Raw genomic sequence first — 22,738 nt, 5'->3', positions numbered from 1 at the left:
AATGAGATGGTCAGTATACATACCTGTACAGTTTTGGCACATCTAAAGGAGTAGTCTTGGTCTTGAATTCATAAACGAGCAGTAAAACGCAATAAAGGCGGCTCATATTCAAACACTATGCAATTGGATAATGTCTGACTGCTAACATCATCATTACGTGTATTCATCACATACAACGCTGATTGGATTTGAACAAACTTTAGGGTATGATGCATCATTGTTATCTTTTTTTCCACACTCCAATTTTGGGTTAAAAATGAGCGTAGATAAAACACGGGATTTGAATAAGATCGACTCAGGCTGCAGTTTCAGACATGGTATGAAGAGAGTTGGAGGAAAGTATGACCGCCATTTGTCTTCATGTCTATCACTGACTCAAGCTTTTATGTGGCTGACAGTGACGGTACTGGATGAGAGGAAGTGTGTATCTGATGTCTAATTCATAGAGAAATGAAAGACTAACAGAAATGGCTCAATGGTCATGTTTCCAAACACCTTGTATAAGGATAAGCGTTCTTCATTAGTAAATAATTCAACTTTGTTAGGAACTTCATTTCACCAGAATCCTTACATTTCTGCTATTTGTTCTTTCTATGTTTTTTATACAAGCAGGAAAACACTCAATCTATAAATTAAATATCATATAGAACAATTAGCTCTTATTTTGTATCTTATGTTTCAAAGTGGAGGATGTGGTTCATTGCTCAATTGCTATTAATATATACATGGTTCAAGGATTACACCAGAACAGCTCGGAGATCTTATTGAGTACTTTACCTGTCTAATACAAAATCAACTGAATTGCACAATTATTAAATGTGGATCTATTCAAATGAATTTATATTCATTTGCATAGCTAACTTGAAAATGTGCATGGCTTCTTTTGTTATACGTAAGATCATAATAGATGGAAGATGAACTGTAGAAGAAACCGGATACATTTTTGTAAATTTGGACGTAATCAGATGGTCCAACATATTCATGAAAAAGTTATTATGTCATGCTTGATTCTACATTCTTTACATTATCATATATATATTATATATTATCATATAATACACAAACTGAGACTCAAAGTACACACACAAAGTCATTGTCTCATTCAAAACATGAATACTTTTATTGTTTCAAATAAACTGCAGGTGAAACGGTTGCATAGTACAGATGTGGAGCACATTACCAGCAGCTGGTGTGTCATCCATAGTGCATTATAATATAATGAATTATTCCCTCTGAATAGTCGTCAAACCGCAAAAAATCAATTGCACATATCCACAAGGTATCCACAATGGATCAAAAGAGAATCCCATGCATTCACATATTAATATTATATTAACCGAGGAACTGATTAAAAAAAATTAAATGTGTAAATAAATCTGCTTGTGCATTTACTGACTAAATTGACAGAATAAAGTTTCTCATTGAACCTCCAGATAAACACATTTCAACAGTTATTGCACTTATGCTCATATAGTGCATATTAACATCACAATTCTCTCACACCAACAGAACATTGCTAATGTGAAAACTCAACAAGACAATTACTGTGCAAACACAACAAAGAGTGCAAAAAAATATTTTTGCATAGAGGAAAAACATTTACATAATGTAGTTTTGATTGCACAAAAACGCTTCCTGCAGGGATAATAGTGCTATTGATTAAATGTGTACCCTAAAAATTGTAACATATTTTCTTTAAAAAAAAACAAAGCCTTGGAAAGAACTCTACGAGAACAAAACAAAATGCTCTAATATGAGATGGTTAAATGTAAAAAAGTTTTAAAAAATGAGATTATTATTATACAATTTATAGTTGACGGATAAATTCCAAGAGACTATTTTGACATCCCTAATGGAAAAAAAATGTAAACCAATCACACTGATTGTCAACCATTAGATTGAAACATCAAGCATTTTATATGACAGAAATGTACACATCTTATTGCTTATTCAAATAGTTACAAATATCAATTAAAATATGACTAATACAGTTTAAATTCTATGATTTAAGATCTAAGATAAGATTCTCTGAAGAATAATACAATGTGAAACTAATGCATATTTACTATAAGAACCCCACAACTACTATTTTTTATCATCTTCTAATCTAAAATTAGTTTGAACCTTGGATGATTGAGAGTGTGTTTGCGTGTTTGAGAGAGATCTCAGCTCCGCCATACATGAAAATGTAGTCCAGATGTTTCCTGAACAGCTGTGCACCGCACAACCACAAGACAACCCTCCAGCAACGCAAAACACACACAATGATCACCTTTGCAATTTATTCATGGGTCAAATGTTTGTCCTCTTGTTCCATGATCTCATGTAATCTTGCTTCTAACTGTTTTTACATGGAGACGGGGTGTTTCCTGGTGTATATTAGCGGTTAAAGATAGTCGTCATGTGTAGGACGAACAACACTGGCCTTAAAGTCAGAGTCCAAAAGAGCAAAGAGGCAAAGATCTGATGATTTCCAACTTCGGACCAATTAGGAACCTTGAACGAGAAGACAGAGTGAACGTCAAAGACAGTCCATTAATAAGGTACAGGCGAAAGCACAACCACATTTATCTACAGTATTCTACACTTTGCTTCAAGACAAAACTCAAAATGTGCAGCAATGCACAAAATACAGTAACTGTTTTTTCATTTAGGACCTAATAAGATGTACAGTTTCTGCAGTATGTGGAGCGACAGTAAACAAATACAGCCCCAGTCAAAAGTTATATCCTATATTTTATTCATATTGTGCTGAACCAGCTGGCTCAAATCCTTACTCCCCAGTTGCTCTGATTCTCCAGCGTTACTGCAATTACAGCATAGGACTATAAAATATATTGATCCTAGGATGCCATCTTGGTTCAATAAGGCAAAAACATTATGTCGTTAGTTATCTACCACACGTGTCATATCTGATATTAATTGAGCAATCAACCTTTTCGGACAAAGCCACAACATTTTGCAAAATCATGGCTCATATTTCAAATCGTTTAAAGAGGTAAAACATGTAGAAAAATTGCAAATGGACTTTGAGTTACGGATCATGAGTCATACATTTGGGGGACTCTAAGCCAAGTCATGCATAATTGAACACAAAGCTTGGCGTTACTGTTTACTGTATCGCTCTCTGAGGGGCCTTTACAGTAAGCTCCCATTCCCTGCCCATAGATGGCACACTAATAAAAGAGGAAACAAACTGAACACACAATCAACTCGAACAGATGACATCAAATATGTCCCCGACCCCCAAACTCCAAAACAGACCATGTCTGTGTTTGCCAGTCTAGACGCAAGCTGCTCTTCCAATCCCCTACATCGGACCTCGTCTCCTCCTTCTCTTCCTCCTCTCCTGCTTCTCTTCCCCCTTCTCCCCCTCATTCTCACCCCCCACCATTATTGTCTGAACCACCAAAGTGTTTTTTTCCCACGCTTTATTTTCACCGTCCTGTTTGCAGCCAGGCAAGAGGAGGAGGTGGGGGTGGAAGAGTGGAGGGGGTGGGAGGTAAGAACTGATGGGGTCGCCATGGAAACCCCACATTGGCATGCTCCTGATTGGACTATGTGGTGGCTAATTATTCAGCGCATATGCTTAAAAAAAACAATAAAGTAGGACGTATTGAAATGCAGAGCCAAGCATCGCATGGTGTGTGATTAACATACGAGCCCAGCGCTGCTTTTGATGAAATACGCCTCCATGTAGAAATTAACTGCAATGAGTAATTTTATGTGCATATCCGATACTTTAGGGCCTATCTTTAAAATTTCAACCGTAATCCTTTTTTTCACACATGTACTAGTTGTGCTGTGATATGTGAACTTTTTAAAATATTTTTTTGTACCAAAAGAAATCAGCTTAAACCAGAAATATTATCTATGTGAAGATCACTAATTTACATTTATGCCTATTTACATGAGAGGATCGACGCAAACTTTTACATCAAGGCTGCCAAAACAAAAAAGAGAAGCAGAATGCCAACGGCAGGCCTCTGAGCCCTGGCATCACAGACAAACTACGTGTGCGTTTGCCTGTGTGCGCGTGTGTGTGTGTGTCGGGATGGAGGGTCTGCTGTGTGAAAGGAACCGGTGGGTCAGGGGTTTGTATATGCGTTTGCGGGGAGGGGGGGTTCACGTTAACAATGGCAGGCATTGTTTACCAATCTCCCTCGTCCATTAATCAGGACGATCCGTCTCTAATTGGCGTTTTGGTTAAGCTGGTCTCCAGACCCCCTTTCCCTCCACTGGCCTAAATAATGGCGTTACGCCACAAGTGCCGCCACACATTGGGGAGGACAATGTGCTGCTTGTCCAAGGGCCCAGGATAGGATCCCCACCCTCTCCTCTTCCCGTCCTTTCTTAGCGCCCCCTGCACCCCCCCCCCCCCCCCCCAAGATAAACCTCACACAGTAACACAAAGAAGGCCTCTCACTATTGAGATCTCACTGTCGCAGGCTCCCTCTCCTCATCTGTCTGCCCCCCCCCTCCTTCCTCCTTCCAGTCTTTCCCAGTCATTCACTCACTACACTTTTTACTTTCTGAATGGATACGTTGGTCCCTGGTTTCTTGAAAGGAGCAGCATCAATGGTCAGGTCAAAAAAACACGTTGTACTTGCACTCGATCGTTATCCTATGCTTAAAGGTTGGCTAAAATGCTGCCGTGGTTTAAAAAAATCCCTATCTCCAAATTAGGAGAATTAAAATGTTTTCACTTGGACTAAAGGACCGTTTGCTTCTCTAAAAGTTCAAACATTTGTCAGATTTGTAAAACCATTTCATAACTAAAAAAGGATGTTCATTAAGCACAGAGGCCATAGAGGTTGGCATGATGGGTTTTCATCCTAAAGGAACAAAATGAGAAATAACTTAATTAATTAAGAGTGAATTCCAGTTAATTCCCAAAAGACATTCATCTCATCTGTTGGACTTTTAAACCATTTATAAACCATAAAGGCATAATTATAAAGCTGAGAAAAAGGAGCGAATATCTGACCGGTTGGAAACACACACATTTCATTCACAAGCATCCAAAAGGGGAAATATGGTAAGTTTCTTTAACATTATTAAAATGTCAGTGTCAGAAATGAGTGGCAGTTGATTCTATTCCACGCATCAGAAATATTTATCTACAAGCCAACAATTAAGTCTAGTGCACATGTGAGAAAGCTATGCGTGATAATGAGTGGAGATTTATGAAGACTGCTAATTACGGCTGCTGGAGGATGTCAGCGAGCATGCAGGTGTTTTTTTCTCCTTCCACGTCCTCAAACAAAGCGTCCTGCAGCGTAACTAATATGTGAATGCTCCGCATGTAGAAATGATGCTAGTAGAAATGATAAATCTTTGCAATCAAGAAACAATCTAAATAATGTCCTAGAAACGGAGTCGTCGAAAGGGTTTTCAGAGCATCTTAAAAATCCACAAAATGGCCGATCGCCAGCCTCTGACGGGGCGCCGAAAGCGACGCAGGAACCGCAGCTGCCCTTAAAGATGCCAGTTTGCCAACGCTCAAAAAACACTAACTCTACGGCTTCCTCTTTATCTCACCCCTTCCCGCGTGTCTCTTGGGGCGAGCCCCACAATTAACACACTGGCAGTAATTAACACTGTCTTGAGGCAACCAATGGCGCGGAAAGGAGCGAAGCCAACACAAAGTGGGGGAAGGTGCAGCGCTGCCTATCCACATTCTGCTTTTTTTAGCTGCCATTTTGTGCCAGTCTTAACACCTAAGATGGTGGCAGGACTGTGACTTTCCGTGTGCGAGAGGAGGACAAACTGGCAAGGGAGGGGTCGGAGAGGAGGAGGAGGATGGTGGGATTGAGGAGGGAGCCTCTTATTTTTCATTCTTCAAGTCTGTACATTGCTGAACGGTGACATCGCTGATTGTAACATTGGTGCCCTACATGCGCAACACATAGAAGCGCAATCCTCCCAAACATGGACACACACACACAGATACACACCCCAGAGAGGAAGAACAAAGTGTGTGTGTACAGCATGGGGGCGAAATAAACAGCACCTTGTGATGGTCCGTTTGTGTAACGAACGTGTAATTTACATGTGCTTAATATACGCCACACACATACTAAGACACATGTGTGCCCATGCATGAACACACACACACACACACACAAACAACCAACACAGCCGTTCTCATGGTATGGTCTGCCCCTGAGCATGCAAATGACATTCATTATGCAAATGCATACAAATCAGAACCAACCATCTGAGAATCCAAGCTGGGAAGAATAAAATCAAATGAATGAGGGGAATGGATATTTGGGGCAATTGTGTGAAGAAGGTACAGGGTCAAAAAGTGAACTCGTGGTCAACAGAAATATAGCTTGGGACCTATAAAACATTACTAAGATATCTCAAACATAAAAAATAAGATACTTCCAAAAGCAATTTATAAATAAATGAATGAAGGGGATGTAGGCTTTGAAAGGTTTTAAGATCAACAAATGTGTTAAACCATTTTAACAACATTTTTACTGTGACTCTTCCAGATAGTTTGCTGCAGTGTTAATGGAGCTTATGAAGTGTAAGAAGAGAGATTTTACACAGATTGCTGGTTTCTAGATATTATTTATGCTCAACCAATTGATGTGTAACATGGGATATAAGATCATACACACACACACACCATCTTACTCAGTGACTGGTTGTGCCCCACTGATGTCATACTCGTTTGAGACAAAGCCCATTGAGTTCTCTAGCAGGAAAATCAGAAAGAGCATCAACTGGAAGGCTGGAGGGCAAGGACCTGCTAATTGCCCCTTGAGATGTTTTTTGTTATTTTTCACCTCTCTAGCCACCACAGCTTCTGTCCGACTGGCTCTCTTTAACCACAAAATAATCCTAATCCTGAAACTAGGATTTGTTTTTTTTGCATTGTGTATTGTATGATGTGGCCACAGCTCCATGTACCAACCATGTGTGGGTAATGCTTCACTGAAAGACTCCAGCGACAACAACAAAACAATTTATTTCCTAAAGGAAAGGATTCAAGCTTTTTATTTCAGCCAATTATCTGCTAGCATTAAAGTCAAAATAAAAGCTAATTAGAAACTGATTGGGGCCAAATTCTTACCCAAACAGGGTGAAATCTGACAAAGAGACTCCTCAGTGTGTGTGATGGGGACAAAACAAAGAGAAGCTTATATTACGAGAAGGTGAAAATAGGATCAATCATGTTTTTTTTAAAGAACATTAATCTAAATATTACACCCAAGTGTTTCCAATCTCTCAACTCTTCCTTGTCATTCTTATAAGTTGCATTGATAACAATTCTCTCAAAAAAGAAGACCTTATTTGATTCGATTTTGGGGGGCTCTAATAAAACAAATTTTTAAAAATACATACAATTAGGTGAGAGCCATAAATGTCTGAGGCACAGTGCAGCGGTAATACACCTGAGTGTGAATTACTGCAGCGGTGGCACGTAATTACACAACTTACGTTTGTAGTTACACATGGTGGGACAATAAGGGGGCTGAAATGTCACATTGCCTGTTTTATACAGTATAGACCAAGCAAAAATATAATGCTGGTGCTACTGGAACGTCAGCAGTTTGGCTAAAGGTCAGCAGTGCTTGAATTTGGCCACTAGCTGAGCATTAATATGTTCTAAATCTCATGGCTTCATCCCATCACGACCGGTTTAAAGTCACAGTGCAATTGATTATAACAGCATTGTCCTTAGTTCATTCAATCCATAAGTGAGATGTACAGACAGAAGAGAAACATTTTATTTCTGAATAGCAGCTTATATAAAAGTCACTACTAAAGATTCTTGTTTTTCCAGAAAACAAAGGTAGAAAGCATTTTCAACATACAAATACCAGATTGTTTTATAGTTTTCTGCAATGTATGATTCAATGGGAGCAGGTACACAGGTACACTGGTAGAGCTTATATTGAGCACTTTGTATTGAAAAGAAAAGGAAAACGTTGTCTCTTGTGAAAAACTAAAAGGTTTTTATATTAACAATTTGAAAATGTATTATTTGTGGTGCACTCTGGATCCTCTTTAAGAGAACCCCCCCCCCCCCCCCCTTTGACAATGCCTCTTATGTAACACAACATACCTTCACGTCATCGTTTGACAGTTCTTCTCGTCCTTTTCATCTAGTTTTCTTCCACCGTGCAGGCGTGTAATGGGATTCTTGTTACTTTCGGTTATCTAGCTTTATGAAGAATGTATGCCACTCATACAGCTAGATAACCAAAGATAACAGACAACCCCTCAGGCCTGCGAACACAGCTCTCTGTCAGCAGCAAACACACACGAACAGTGCCTCCAACACACCTGCAGGACAAAAAATGACAGGGAAAACATGTAAAGGGTTAATTTGCCAAAACAAAGCTCCTTTACTCCTATTTGCAGAAATTGCAGAGGTGGAAATAATGACAATGACAGTCATAAATCTGGTGTGTCAATGCAGGTGATTTATTACATGATGTTAAAAAACGCCTCAGCGAAATGGGATGAAAAACAAGCATGACTAAAGATTCACAAGGGATACTGCTGGGAAAACATTTCCCAAGCTATTAAGTATCTTTTATATGACTGAAATGTGAATGAGCTCTTATAGGAATTCAAAACAACACATCATAGCCAACTATCCAGTGAACTAAAGACAACAACAATAAAGATCTTTATGAGGGCAGCAGAAGCCTGGGATGAAATAGCACTCAGCGGAAAAATTTGCATAAATAACACTCTGAAGATAATATTACAGTATGACAGAATGAAAGAGGAAATCCCTTTGAAATGTAACGCATGGACTAATTGTAAAAGAGGTAATACTTTCCCACTATATAAAGGTATTCAGTCAGTATTATTTCAACTGTACAGGAAGATAAACCATTAAAATAAGGCTATATTTTCAGTCCTGAGCATTATTAAACATTATTAACATTAACAGATTACAGCCTCAACTTTTTAAATGCTTTTGAAAGCAGTTCAGTTCAAATGCAACACCAGCTGCAAAGGAATTAGTTAAATAAAGGCCTATTGCTCATATGACACGTATAACAACCCTCATATCATTATGCATTATGATGATATGCAAAAACACTCACAACAATAAATTCAGTTTCTATACGTTTTTTTGTGGAAATTATTGCGCATACTTTCATTTATAATTAACGTTGAGATTAAATCAGTATCTTCAAACACATATTTATTTCTATTGTTTCATATTTGGACATACATTTTATAATCCATAATTATCTGCTAAATGTTAAAAGTATGTACACAGCCAAATAATTTGTGTCTGTGTGTGTCTATAATATATTCCATTAAACCGCTTTTTTATTTAATGGCTTTTTGCGTGAGAGGGGAGTGACGTCACTGGCATCGCTGGCTTTCAATTAATGCAGCGAGGTGTGATGCCCAATTAACACACACACACACACATGTCGTTATGAGAGGGCGTTCTTTCGCATCGCGAAAATAGGCCACAGCCTCATCCGCGAGCACAAGCAGAGCGTCTTTAAAAGCCCACATAGAGCTGTTAAACATATATCATCTCATGCTTCCAGAATGCATTTTATTTATTTTTTACAACCGCTTTTCGAAAGAGTTTAAGGAGGGGTGGATTACAGAGCAGGCTGTGGATTTTTGCCAACGAAAAGCTAAACATCCATTAGTAGAGATTACGTTGCTGTTTTACAGGCCGTGACTCACGAGCTCACAACTCCAACGTTCACCTTCACTCCTCCTGGTGACTTGAACTCTCAACAGCATCTCGTTTATTAATACTAACTGTGCCACAAACAACTTTTGCATATTGTTAGATTTGCAATTAACCGTCTTTGTCGTGTAGCTAATGTGAGTGTATGAGCATGTTGTCCCTACGGGGAGAAATATGGTGTTGTATAGAATTATCTGGCTCCAGAAAATTCGGCTTTTATCAGGTGAATCAACTTTTAGAAATAATAAAATTAGAATTACATTTTCTAATTGCAGGCAGGTTGATGCCGGTAGATGTTACCAAGTATTAATTACGTAATGGTCGTTTTTACAAGAATATAATAATAACATTGCAACTGATTATTTATTAGTATTTGTTTAAAAAATACTGAGCAATGCTGACTGTAAATGATCGACTCAAATGAGACGAAATAGACATTTATACCCTCAGTCGTTTTTTTATTCCACATCTGATGAATTTTCTTCGTGCAGTACAGAAGAGTATAGGCACGGTGTGGGGTGATTATGAAAAAATAGTTTAAAATGAGGAATAAGAAATAACTTATTTGCTTAGGTCCAAATAGCACTGCTGACCCTGTCATTGTTTCATGTTTCGTCTTAGGTACCCAGGCAATACGGTGATGGAAAATATACTTTAACAGATTTTTAAAGGAGCATAAAAGCCTTCCTTAAATGTTGCAAAATCAGAGCGGAACAGTCCCTTCCAAAAAAAGGATCCCGGGAGGATTTTAAAATGATTTTCGGAGTAATCAATTAGTTCCACGCAGTGTGCAGCGGGTCGCTTGTATTTTCTGTGAGTGTGTGTGTGTGTGTGTGTGCGTTCGGGTGCGTGTTTGTGTGACTGAATGACAAGTCGTCAGTGTCCGAAGGGTTGAGTGTCGATAGTAACGTGACAGATATAAAGTAGGATCATTCATATTCACCTGGAGGTTGGAGTACGCCCTCATCTTCACTTCCGGCGCTTGTGTGTGTCATTTTCTGTAGTGTGGGGAAAAAAGAAAGAAAGAATGACTTGGGGATGTACGAAAAGAAGATCCAAAATATCCAACAAAGGCATCCTTATAATGACATGTCATTACATGTTATGCCTGGAAAACACCCGAGGAAATCTGCCCACTAGGTCTCAGAAAGCCCCAAACTAGTCCAGTTCATGTTGCTCAGCAGGGTGTCTTTGCACCTGCAGTTTAACGTACTCTGCAGCACAATGAGGCTCTAAAGATGCTGCTGCATACAGCGGCCCCTTTCCAAATCAATGCATGTTTAGACCTGTGTCTCACAGACGCGCGCGGGTCCGCTCACATGCCTTCTAACCTTTGAGAATAACGGACGAGGTCAATCAACACCGGGGCCTACATTTTACCTGGATTTATCCTCTTTTTAATCAAAGTGCAGAGTCACGGGTACTGCTCATGCAAGACCTGATTCCTGTCTTCATTTTGGAAGAGCATCCGACTCATTTGTCCATTGCATCATCCGGCCTGGACCACGAGCTATGTTCAGTGATGTGACAGAATACAACAAATCCCTTTGCACGTGTCAAATCTGTTCACTTTGAGAATACAGTATTTGTCGGCGGCTCAGCCGCTGTGAGCTAGTTTGGCGCATCACACCCCCGACGAATATATACTATTTTAGAATTATAGGAATAAAACCTAAATTGCGAGTTCGTTCTACCCACTTCCAGAGATTAAGTCGGCCCTATGAAAGAGCTCTGTGTTAATCTCAGTCTATGGGAAGCCAGACATGAGTTCATTTCCAAAAATCACCTTGCTTTTTGGCAATAGCGCCTTTTCAACCGCACTCAAAAAAAGGATATTGGCTGGTTGTTACATTTACTAATGTGTAACATGTAGAATGAACGATATTCATTAATGTTTTCAATGTGAACGTGATTCAGTCATGTAGGATTGGCATGAACTTCAAAAACGTAACGTTTATTAGATCCATTCATGTTGCGATTAACTGAGACAATCGAGTAGCCAGGCATGACCGCGAAAACCAAGGCGAGGGCAGTCTTCGTCAGAACCAGATTAAGAAGATACACCGTTGGCCGCACATGGAAAAGGTAAGCAGAAATCCATCACCATCCTTCTAAATGTAAAACAATTATACGTGCATTAATGTCTTCATATCTTAGCTCGTTGTTCTGTTTATGCTATTTTTTATGTAGTGTTATTTTTTACTACATTTAAAAAGGGTAAAGTCCCCATGCGCATGGCTAGCAATGTCGTGTTAGCTTATATAACGTTACGTCACTCCTTTTTGCAACCTACCAATGTGAATGGTGAACAGTGAGCTATTGTTAATGACGAGGTAACGTTTTAGCAATATATTATAAGGTGTTCACGACTAGCTGACGTTGACTTAATGACGTTAGCATACTCCTTGTAGGGTTACATTAGCGCGCTAACGTTACTGCTGAATTTGAATGACAATAAATGACTAAGCACACGTTTCATTTACTAAGAGTAATACTACCGTCATTATATATATATATATATATATATATATATATATATATATATATATATATATTGACGGTAGCTAACGTTAGTTTGGAACATGGCCAATAGCTGCGCGCGGCAAATATAGCAGGCCGTTTTACCGACTCTCATAGATAGAAAGATAGCAATGAGTCGGCGGACCATCGGCGGTTCTCCAGAGGCAGTAGAAGCGACAGTATGACGTAATCGCAAACACGTTTGCCGGCGCACCGCCAGCGGCAACCGCTTCGTTTCCCGGACGGCCAGCCGCCGTTCCGCCGCAGTTATACCGAAGGCGGCTTCTCCGCGGCCCGCCGGAGGCAAACGCTATTTTGGAGCGATCTGTATATATATTTATACATATAAAAATGTATAGCATGCAGTTTATCTAGAATAATGATTGATCAAACCAGACAAATCTCCATTCCATTTTAATTCCACATTTCAAAGTACAGTACTGTCATTGGGGTACTGTCAATGGGCTGGCTCCGCTCTGGCCACCCGGCCCCCGCGCACACACTGGTCTGATGCGTCACAACAACCCGGAGTTTTTCGCGCGTCACTGACTTAGGAGGCCTTAACTTCCATGAATATTAATTGATTGTTCTATCTGACTTTATTGCAGCAATTTCTGACTGCAAAAGTGTCCTGTGTCTGCTATCCCCCAAAGTGTGTCTTGGATCAACCTCACTGACTACACCATCCCACTACAAGTCTCCTGGAATTCAAGAGAATCACAACAATCAATTTGCAGTCAAAGTTCTTCTCCCAGCTGGATCTGTACTCTGAAAACCTGATCCAGGTGTATGCCAAGAAAAGTGGAGTTCAAGGGAGAAAGATCAAGAGCATCATAACCCAGGTATGATGACAATGGAAAAGTTAAAGAGAGGCTATTCTACTCGTAGAACTTTTGTATTTTGTTTACTTACTTGTTGCCTTTATTGGTCGTCTGCACTTGTTGCTAACACCCCTGGATCCCAAGGGTTCACATACTAATTTACACACTGATATTGCATGGTTACTCATTGTGATTAATAAGATGGTTGGTTTAGATGGTGTTCCTAATGTTATTTTATCTGCATACTTAGACTGCCAGCATTGACGTCAGACGAGAATGCGTCCTCAAAGGTCTATGTGTTTACTTGAACGAAGATCCAGAGAAGCTGGTGAAGGAATACACGGTATGTTCATTTACCTTTATCTTTACTTGGGTAAGATCAAATACGATTAAGTTGGCCCAACTTAACTTCTTAGTGTTGTTTTCAACTATTTGAATATAGAATATTCTTTGAAAGCCCTAATGAATGAAGTTATTGATAGCTGTTTATACAGTAAAATAGTGCAATAAAAATGGCATGTAATGCACATAAGTGAAAAATGATTGCTTTTGTTAACTGTTTTGTCACAGAATATTGAAAGCAGTCAAACAGCTATGGCGGAGACAGTCTTTGCGATCCATGTGATTCGAAAAGAAGGAGCGGAGCCCAGTGATGACCCAGATGAAGTCGGAGTCATTCTGGAGGGGGTGGAAGTGCTGAGCGAGTTGGGAAATGTACCCTTTGCAGTGTCAATGTTGCTTGCGCTTGTGTATGCTCTCAACTTGAGCTACCCTCGAGAGCTCAAGTATACTTTTGAAGTTCTGCAGAAAATAATAATGGAACTAGACCCAAACAAACTATCCATAAAAGGACAAGCTCTCAAAATAAAGCTATCCCGTTAGACACATTATGATGGCTAAAGCAGATTAGACACTTCTGTGTGTGTTTATTATTTTCTGTATTCCTGCGTGTTCACCAGTGCATTAATTAAGTAATCACAAGTCTTTAAGATGAATGTTGTGAATGTAAGAGGATAAGAGGGATGTTTGTACAAAGACAAAGTCTTCAGAGTTCAGGTCAAGACTGCACTAATAACCACTGTTAGCACTTTCAAAAATGTATTTTAATTGTGTAAGTGTCATAGAAAGTTGAGAAAAGCTTTTGATATGTATGTTTATAAGAGAAGCTGCTCATTAAAACATTATTCAGTGCCTACTTTGAGAAATACAGTTGTATTGCAACATCTCTCATTTGTCTTGTTTCCAGCCAAAACAGTTGTATATTTTGTTAAAACTTAGTTTTAGTTGTGGTTCAGGGTAAATGTTAACACTAACATTTTTAGTATTACTATAGCGAAATCATGGAAAGTATTTCAACATAATTTAACTGCTTTCTTTAAGCAATAAGCAATTAAGTTGGTTCACTATAATATACTCAAGTCGGATCAACGTAATTTATTAGAGTTAGTCCAACCTATTTTTCTTGGGCAGGATTAAATTGAATAATTTGGGTTGGTCTAACTTCATTGACTAGCCTACATTTTACTAATGTGGCATTAGTCAAACCAACCGTATTCATTTGAGTTTGACACAACCCAAGAAAATGCGTTGAACCAACCATAATAAATTAAGTTGATCCTACTCAAATACATCAAGTCGTATCAACATAATTTCTTTATGCTCAAAGAATCAATAAAATAGTGTGCAAATCATTTCCATGATTTTATTAAGTTCGTTGAAAGCGTTGTTTTTTTGAGTGCGTGTGATGGGAAAGGTAAAGACCGCCCGAAGCGACACTGATACCCCCACAGGCCGGTGTGACTGACCCACGCAGCACTGTAAAATAACACTGAAGTAAAAAGCAAAATGACTCATGCCGGGGTAATAACAATAGAGCCTGTGGCTTATCGCCTCTCAAAGATACTGAAGCTATGTTGCAACTTAAAGTTGAACAAGAAAAACTATAACTCATTAAAATGGTATTTTCGAAGGTCTTATCGAAAGTGCCAGAGGGAAAATGCATATCATCCTTCTTGGTACAATATTACCATTGATAAATATAACTGGGACTTAACCAAAAGGCCTCGTGGGAGAAAGCAGCTCACCCATGATAGACACTGAAGCGTCTCGTGAAATTGCGAAATGCTTCAGACTCGCATGATTTTGATGAGATTGAGATGAGATTTCGGACATGCACTGTAGTGCCAAACAAAACGGTGTGCTGTCACAAGTAAAACCACACGCCCGTGCTGCTGCTATCAGATGCTGTGCAGCCTTCAACTCGGACGTTTAGACATATACCTCAAAACTGGTCAGAGACAGAACGAGCATCACCGGCAGAGGTGCATTTGCAGCATCTGTTCGGCCTGTAGATGCTCACTTATTTCACAACTGGGTTACACGCGTATTGCAGAACGTTGCAGCCTACAGACACGCAGGGTACCTCCATGTAAATCCTCTCCTGCAGGATTAAACTCACTCGCATGTCTCAAACCACTCATAATACAAAGCGGGGTTCTTACTGTTTCCCTCCTCGGGTGCAGAAGGGTGGGTTGCACGGGTCTTGGATGAGCTCCTGGTAACCAGCGGTCCCTCCGGACTGAGAGCCAAATGAGCGCGTTCGTGAGCGACGTAGTGAGCTTTTTGGCGACGGGGCATCGTGACGTCCCACCGGCTCAATCCATTTTTTTAAATTGAACGGGTAATTTTGTTTCTTTCCGCGCGTATTGGCCCACGGGTCTCCCTCGCATCCGCCGCCCCCGTCCTCCCCTCGCGGAACAGGGGAGTTGGGGCTGTCCGATGGCTACATCTCCACCGCTGTTGATTCCAAATGGTTTAACATCTCATTTGTCCTCAATCATATACGCCGTCCAAGGCCCGCCCCCTCGTGAGTCAGGAGGTAACACGGTTCCCACCCTCTGAGATTTTTGGATTATGCAAGGCGGCCGATGTAATTACAATACGGGCCTATGGCAGCGTCTCTCACGCCCCCCATCAGACGCATGCAGAAGTGCATGCTGGTACAATCATTCATCCATTCATCCATCCAAACTCACTAATTCCGGGCAGTGCGAGCTCCTCTACATTATACTTTAGCATGCTATCCCAGAAAACCCCCTATATTTATTCCGTATAATAAGGATCTAGCGTGTTGTTAATTCACTAAATGATAGAATATTTGCGTCCTTTTTCTAAGTCGTGCTTGTTAAATGTATCGATTCACATATCATGAACCTCATGGCCCAACGTCTGTTTAAACTGATGTTAAGTCTGCAATGTCTGCTGTCGGGTTTTATCATTGTAGCACCGTTTTTAAATGTGATTTTATGGCTAATTAAAATGTATTATTTAAATAAATAAGTGAAGGCCTTGAATTACAGTAGAACATTAAATTATCACATGGTTCAATATAAAATGCCTTTTCTTTCTATTTGCCTTCTCACCCAGAATGGAAATGCAACTCAAAGATGTTGCTGTCTGCAGCTGGAGTTTGTAGAGACTCACTTGACAGGCAGACTTGAGAGGCGCTCCAGCTTGGTTAATTATCATGATAATCACACCAGAAATCTTTTCAATCAATGAAAGACGAATCCTCTCTAAAGTTATTGTATACGGTCTCATTCTTGTTTATGTGCATAGCCTAGACGGTGGTCATCATTAGCATCTAATAAAGTTATCTCAGTCACGTTGATCTGTCTAGACTCCTAACCTTAAAAGTCACATCACTTGCACCGCCACAGTGCATGCGGATTTGAATTCATGTGCTTTAAGGGTGGAAGATAACTTTTGGTAATGCATGAAAATAATAATAATGCTTATAGGGAGAACATCCTCGATGTCAGTTTCAGGGTCGGCACGTGGCTGAGAGATGCAGGAACCCGGGGAGAGCCTCGAAACTAGTACGATAATAACTCAATGGTTTATATTAACGTTCTTTCGTTTTAAGGCCAACAAATAACTTTTAGCATGACACAATGCGAGCAAAAGTGAAGATAACATGAATTCTGTTGCCGTAGTAACGACAATAGAGTCCGACTTAACTTACTTACTTACTTGGTTAAAAGTCCTAGAAGCAATAGCTTGCTGCTCTGTACTTATTGTAACGCATTACACTGGCCGTGAGAAGCAGACAGTCTTTTGGCTGGTGAACAGCAATAAAACACCCTCCGCCACCCCTCCATTGTTTTACTGCTTCCAGCCCAGACAACGGCTACCAGGCTTCTCGCGGCCGACGTGCGGCTTGGAAAAAAAACAGCTTTTACGCACGTGAACGAGCAATATGTTAGAACAGAAAAACCTCACCTGTAAGTATAAATATGTGATGGGATGCTTTGGCATAAGCAAGGGGATTCAGTATGTATTTGTGCATGCATGCAGGGACCCTGGCATCCTTCCACGCGCACGTCGCCCCAATATTCAAATTGGGATCCCCTGATTTGAATAGGAACATGGTGGTGTATAATTAATCAAAGTAGGGGTACTTCATGCAATTAAAGTTATGCTGCAGAGTTATTTCAGAAATATTGCAAGAAGTTGGAGGTTTGCAAACCACAAAATAATAATAAGCCAAATAAGCCATGTTTCCCGTTGACCCCGCATAAGGTAAAGAATGGTGAGTACATACTCCTGAAGTGTATTTGCTGGTGTGGATACATATAATCTGACAGCCACTGCTCCCCGGATAGCTGTTAATGGGGACCAGCAAAATCTCCTTCACTTCCAGGGATCTCAGGAGTCCTTGTTGTCACACGTAACTCTATGTGTGGCAGAAAGTTTATGCAGATCACTGTGGTCATTTGTAATCAAATCAAAGTCGAATCTACACTGAAGTTTAATAGTATTTAAATTAATTCAGGTTTTAGTCTTTTACTGCATAAATGGTCCATTAGGCTCTACTTTTTCATCTTTGTGACGTGTTAAGTGAGTGGTTTTCCCTGTGATTTCCTGATTTAGGAAAGAGTAATGATTTTGCGTCTTCCCCGATGTTCCCATAAAGGAAGAGAAAAATGAGAGTTGTACTAATTGTGTGATCAAACAGTCACCAGCCTAAACATCTTGAACATGCACACCTCCTCTTTGTTACTTCTCCCACGAGGCCGTATTCCTATTTATTGTTGTTTTTTATTGTTAAAACAGTACAGTGTTAAAATAAGAAAAGAAAGTCAGCCAGTCCTCTTGGGGTCCATATCTGAAAAACAGGACAATAATTACATTGAGTATATGACACATTTTAAAAACATTTGAATACATAAACACTTTACTCAGTGAATTAGGAAACCTTTGTGAAATGTGTGGCATTTCTTGTTTTTCTTAAAATGAATATTGCTGTAAGGCTTTCGTGGTACGATGGAAGCAAATCAATTCACTGCTGGCAAACACTGATAAGCTGCAGTGTGAGTGAAGGGACAAGTGCAGAACAGACAGATAGATTATTGTTATTATTACAACAACGAGTCAACAGAAATTAGCCTAATTGGACATTAAAGACACATCAGGCAAACTTGTGATTTTGGACGATATGAATATATTTATAATGACTTTATACACAGAGACAAAGTGAACATAGATCGATGTGGGTTGAGATTCAACAGGTTTTGTGTTTATAGTCGAGGAAATGAGCTGCCGAACAGAATACAAGTGAAGAAGACACTTATTGTTCCTCCACTCTAAGACCATCAGGAGGACTTCATCCTCAACTGGGCGACCGTGTAAATAGTTTTTTTGATCTGTACATCAAAACGTCTCGTTCAAATACGTATTTATGTATATTTAGCCACGCAGCTTTATTTGGTGGAGGTAACAAGGAATCATTTTAAAATAATATTTCATCCTTTGCGAATTTCTTAATAATTCACTTCATTATGGGTTTTATGGGTGACATTGGCAGGTTCACAGGCGGATTATATTTTAATAATCGATGTTTTTGATTGCCCATTAATGGTGACTTTCAGGTAGAATGAGAGATGAGCGTCGTTTAGCCGAACCACTGCACTGGAAATGTTGGTTGAAAAATAAATAATTAATATAATAATAATAATTAAAAGTAAATATTCGGTGTAACTGCATTCTAATTTTTTTAAATGTATTTGTTATCTTCTAAGCAAGAGATCATTGGGTAGAAAATCAAGATCAATATGCAAGGATAACACGATCACAGTCGGCCCCGCATTTTCCAAACGAGTCTTTACATTCAGCGCTGGTTTTCTGAGACGTGAAGCATCTTTCTTGCGAAGTGGTTTACTCATTTTTATGCATTTCATTATCGAGGACCAGTCTTGTCCAGTACATTTTGATGTATTTGGTGCCGTGGTCTATCAGAGAATCAGTTATTTCCTAGCTTCAGTAATTGAACTAGAAAGGTATAAACGCCCTAGTCATTGCTGCATTGGGCTACGTGTGTTGGTGGTGTTTCAAGTTTAATTATTTAGTTTAATATATTTATCATAGTGAACACTATAAAGAAAACATCATTGAAATATTTGGCCTCGTGGTTATTTGAACAAGGTGATAATGACATCGTTGTGAAAGTACCAAACGCAAGTTTCTCAGTTTCTCTGCTCTCCTGCTGCCACCATGAGGACAATATTTGTATTACAAACTCAACACTGGATTGTTGTGTTTCTGCTGTTCTAGCGTCAAGAACTAGAGTAAATGATAATAATCTCCAACTGCTTTGCTTTCAAACCCCCATACATTTAGGATAGTGAACACTGGAGCATGATCTTCTCTTCTGCAGCATGTAATGCTTTTACAAAGTATTGTAGCTCTAATCCTTTATTTATATTTACATCAACTGTTGCATTAACTCAGACAAATGTCAGCGTAATGGCCACTGAGAACACCTGTTCTTTAAAAAAACAAGCCAGATGTTATCAGTCATATATTTTTAAATGATGAGTCCAGAATTTTCATAATAACATCAGAGTGACCTGATGTGTGTCTTTCTATTTAAGGAAAAGGGATATGATTTTGTACCTGGCTCCCCTGTGAATAGTCTTGCATCTCAGCCCACAAGAAAATCTCGGAATATGGAGGAAACACAGCTGATTGGGGTGTTACTTGTTATCAGAGCATGGAAGAATATGCAAAATGTCATGGCAATCCACCCCAAAATGTATAACCTTGTGACGACGTAAGTTGTCATCGTATTTTATATAATATTGACCAACTTATCTTAAATAAATATGAATCTCACAAATATACAAAAGAATCTCCTCACGACGGGTAAGCGTGACAAGTGGCTGTAGTGTGCACGATAAAACAAGATCGCACACGAGTACCACGATGGCAGAGTGCAATGAGTGTGTGGGCAGCACAGTGGGGTGAGCCTGGGTGGAGAGCACTTTGCCTTGTTTTTGTCATTACCATGCTGACAGTAAGCTGACAGTAAAGCACATTTGCAGCCGAGCACATGGAATATGATGAGCCCTCGGGTTGGAAACACAATCATCTAACAGTACCGTTTGCTGGTTATGGTGCCCTCTGTTCAGGGTTCACCACTGAACAGGATGTTTAATCACGTACAGAGGCTACATAGCTCTAACCTCTGCATGCTAATATCCAAGCATGAACTACAACAGGAGATTAAAGGCATCAGCATGTTGGGAGCCATTGACAGGCAACCAGGCTTTTGTCTATCATGTGTAACGTTTAATAATGGAGCTGCCTCCCCTCTGTAAAGTCTCACTTATAGTTTATTGTAGTTTTGTTTTATTGTATTTAGGTGTTTGACGTTCAGCTCAAGGACCTCTAAACAGCAGTGGCTCGGGGATCACACGGCCAACCTTGCGATTAACCTGCTCTACCAACAGATCTACGGCCATTTAACTGTAAACCTTTGCACAGCTATTGCAGACGCCCACTGTGTTCTTCTGAGGAGCCTGAGGCCAATTCTTTCCTCAGCTAAACTTTTCCTTCCTTTGCTGCCTGCTCTCTGTTTCCTCTGTACTCTGTACTAGCTGCGTTTCTTTTATACAGACATTTAGGTCTGTTTAATTTACTTTCCTGAATCCACAAGAGTATATCGTCTTATTCTATTACAATGTTTTCATGGTCCACAGTGACGTCAATAACTGAGTTTGATGTTTGACTCATTTTCATACCTATTTGGATCCTGTGGGTTTGAATTCAACAATTCAAGCCAGTCTTTGATACTCTGTATTCAAAAAAGATGTCCCCTGTGGGGCCAATATGTCATGTGTTATATCCCTGTCAGCTGCTCTATTCCCAATGATCCTCAGTACTGGGTCTGATTCAGATTTTGTTTTCAAACTGGGACACAGTTCTGCCTAGAAACCCATGACGAAGACAAATGCGGCCAGCATGTTACTAGAAATTTAAAGGTTTTTAATAGCATCTTTATATCCTCCCTTGAGGGTCAGTGCATCAACATGACTTCTGTTACAAGACAAACTGTGCCAGTGTCCTACTTGTACCATTCTAACATATTTTTTGAAAATTGGTTTTACTGACCCAGTTAGATCTACCTTCTGCACATTGTTTATATGCATTTTCGCCTCTGAATCCCCAATTGAAGAAATAGTTGGACGTATTTGGAAAGGAATTTGCTTTCAAGCAGAACCAGTGAGACAGAAAAATGAAAATGTGTCCTGTTTGTTTTCATTCTTTAAGTTATGCTGAGTTAACCACATGCAGGCACAAGCTTTAACATGCAAATATGACAGTGGTAATCCAGTATCCCAACATGTGGAACAGCTCTGCAGATAGTGGAACCAGGGCAGCAGCTCATGCAGTGATCTGAAATGCCCTGTACACAGTAAAACAGATCGGCTGAGTAAACTTTAATCCACAATTATATTTGTCAACAGGTGAGATTTGTACTGAAGCAGGTTTTTTTTATGACACGTCTCCTCCCAAACACACACAAGCACATGCGTCATAATAAATATTAGGGCGGACCGACACATTTCCAGTAGAGCGCTTCTCTACAACTGTCAATAATAAGCTGTTCTGCTACTCTGTGTCGAAATCCACTTTGAATACTGTTTAATAACGTTCATGGGGGAAGTACTAAATAAGTAAGCAAATGAAAATCAATATTAAAAACATGGGAAGAATGTGTGAATTGTGAATGTGGTTAGGTAAAACAGTTAAGGAGGCATATATAGGTAAATTGCTCCATGGCCCTCTGGTGGGTTAAGGTTAATATTCATATATTAGTATACAAACAGGGGTGGTTGGAAAACGGAGCATATGCTACATTATATAGAACAGTGTATAATTGTATTAGTTTTTTATTTTAGTATGATTTCAATTAAGTAAACATTGTAGACCTGTTCACATGTCCCCACATGTACTCATTTCACAAAGCGACTATTGCTTCGTGGGTTATGTCAGCATTATTATAAGTCATGATGCCATAACGTCTGATAGCAAGATGAAAGAATTAAGGTCTGGGAGAACAATGTAGGCGATTTACGCCTCGCAACTCGTAACATGTCTTTCTGGAACGTAACTGGACTCATCGTTGGGCTATTCGTCGTTTTACACGCTGTGGTGATTATGAGTCGTGAAATAACAAATGGCATAGCGGTTTCTCTTGTGGAGAGCGCACCAGGCACAGTGGGGCAACCGTGACATTTTCCCCACATGCAAAATCATGCAAAAGGTAAATACTGAAGCGGAGGGATACAGACACTATTGCAGAACATGGCCGTCACCTCCGTCATGTCCTCTCGCAAAGGCCGGCCAGTTTTTGTAACCC

At 39.7% G+C, this 22,738-nt stretch overlaps 2 long non-coding RNA genes across 2 annotated transcripts; one reads left to right on the top strand and one right to left on the bottom strand.

The window, feature by feature from the left end:
* Positions 1-1,090: 1,090 nt before the first annotated feature.
* On the bottom strand, positions 1,091-15,836 carry LOC119219515 (uncharacterized). Its single transcript, XR_009942626.1, has 4 exons — positions 15,537-15,836; positions 10,638-10,692; positions 8,084-8,304; positions 1,091-2,496 (listed from the first exon to the last, which is right to left on the bottom strand). It is a non-coding gene; the product is annotated as an uncharacterized LOC119219515 (long non-coding RNA).
* On the top strand, positions 11,519-14,775 carry LOC134107110 (uncharacterized). The gene is made up of 4 exons (XR_009942625.1): positions 11,519-11,779; positions 12,823-13,056; positions 13,286-13,378; positions 13,606-14,775. It is a non-coding gene; the product is annotated as an uncharacterized LOC134107110 (long non-coding RNA).
* Positions 15,837-22,738: the final 6,902 nt, after the last annotated feature.

This window comes from Pungitius pungitius, chromosome 17 (assembly GCF_949316345.1).
Source record: "Pungitius pungitius chromosome 17, fPunPun2.1, whole genome shotgun sequence".
Lineage (NCBI taxonomy): Eukaryota > Metazoa > Chordata > Actinopteri > Perciformes > Gasterosteidae > Pungitius > Pungitius pungitius.
Note: the sequence above shows the minus strand (reverse complement) of the source record. Positions and strands in the feature narration are given on the sequence as shown.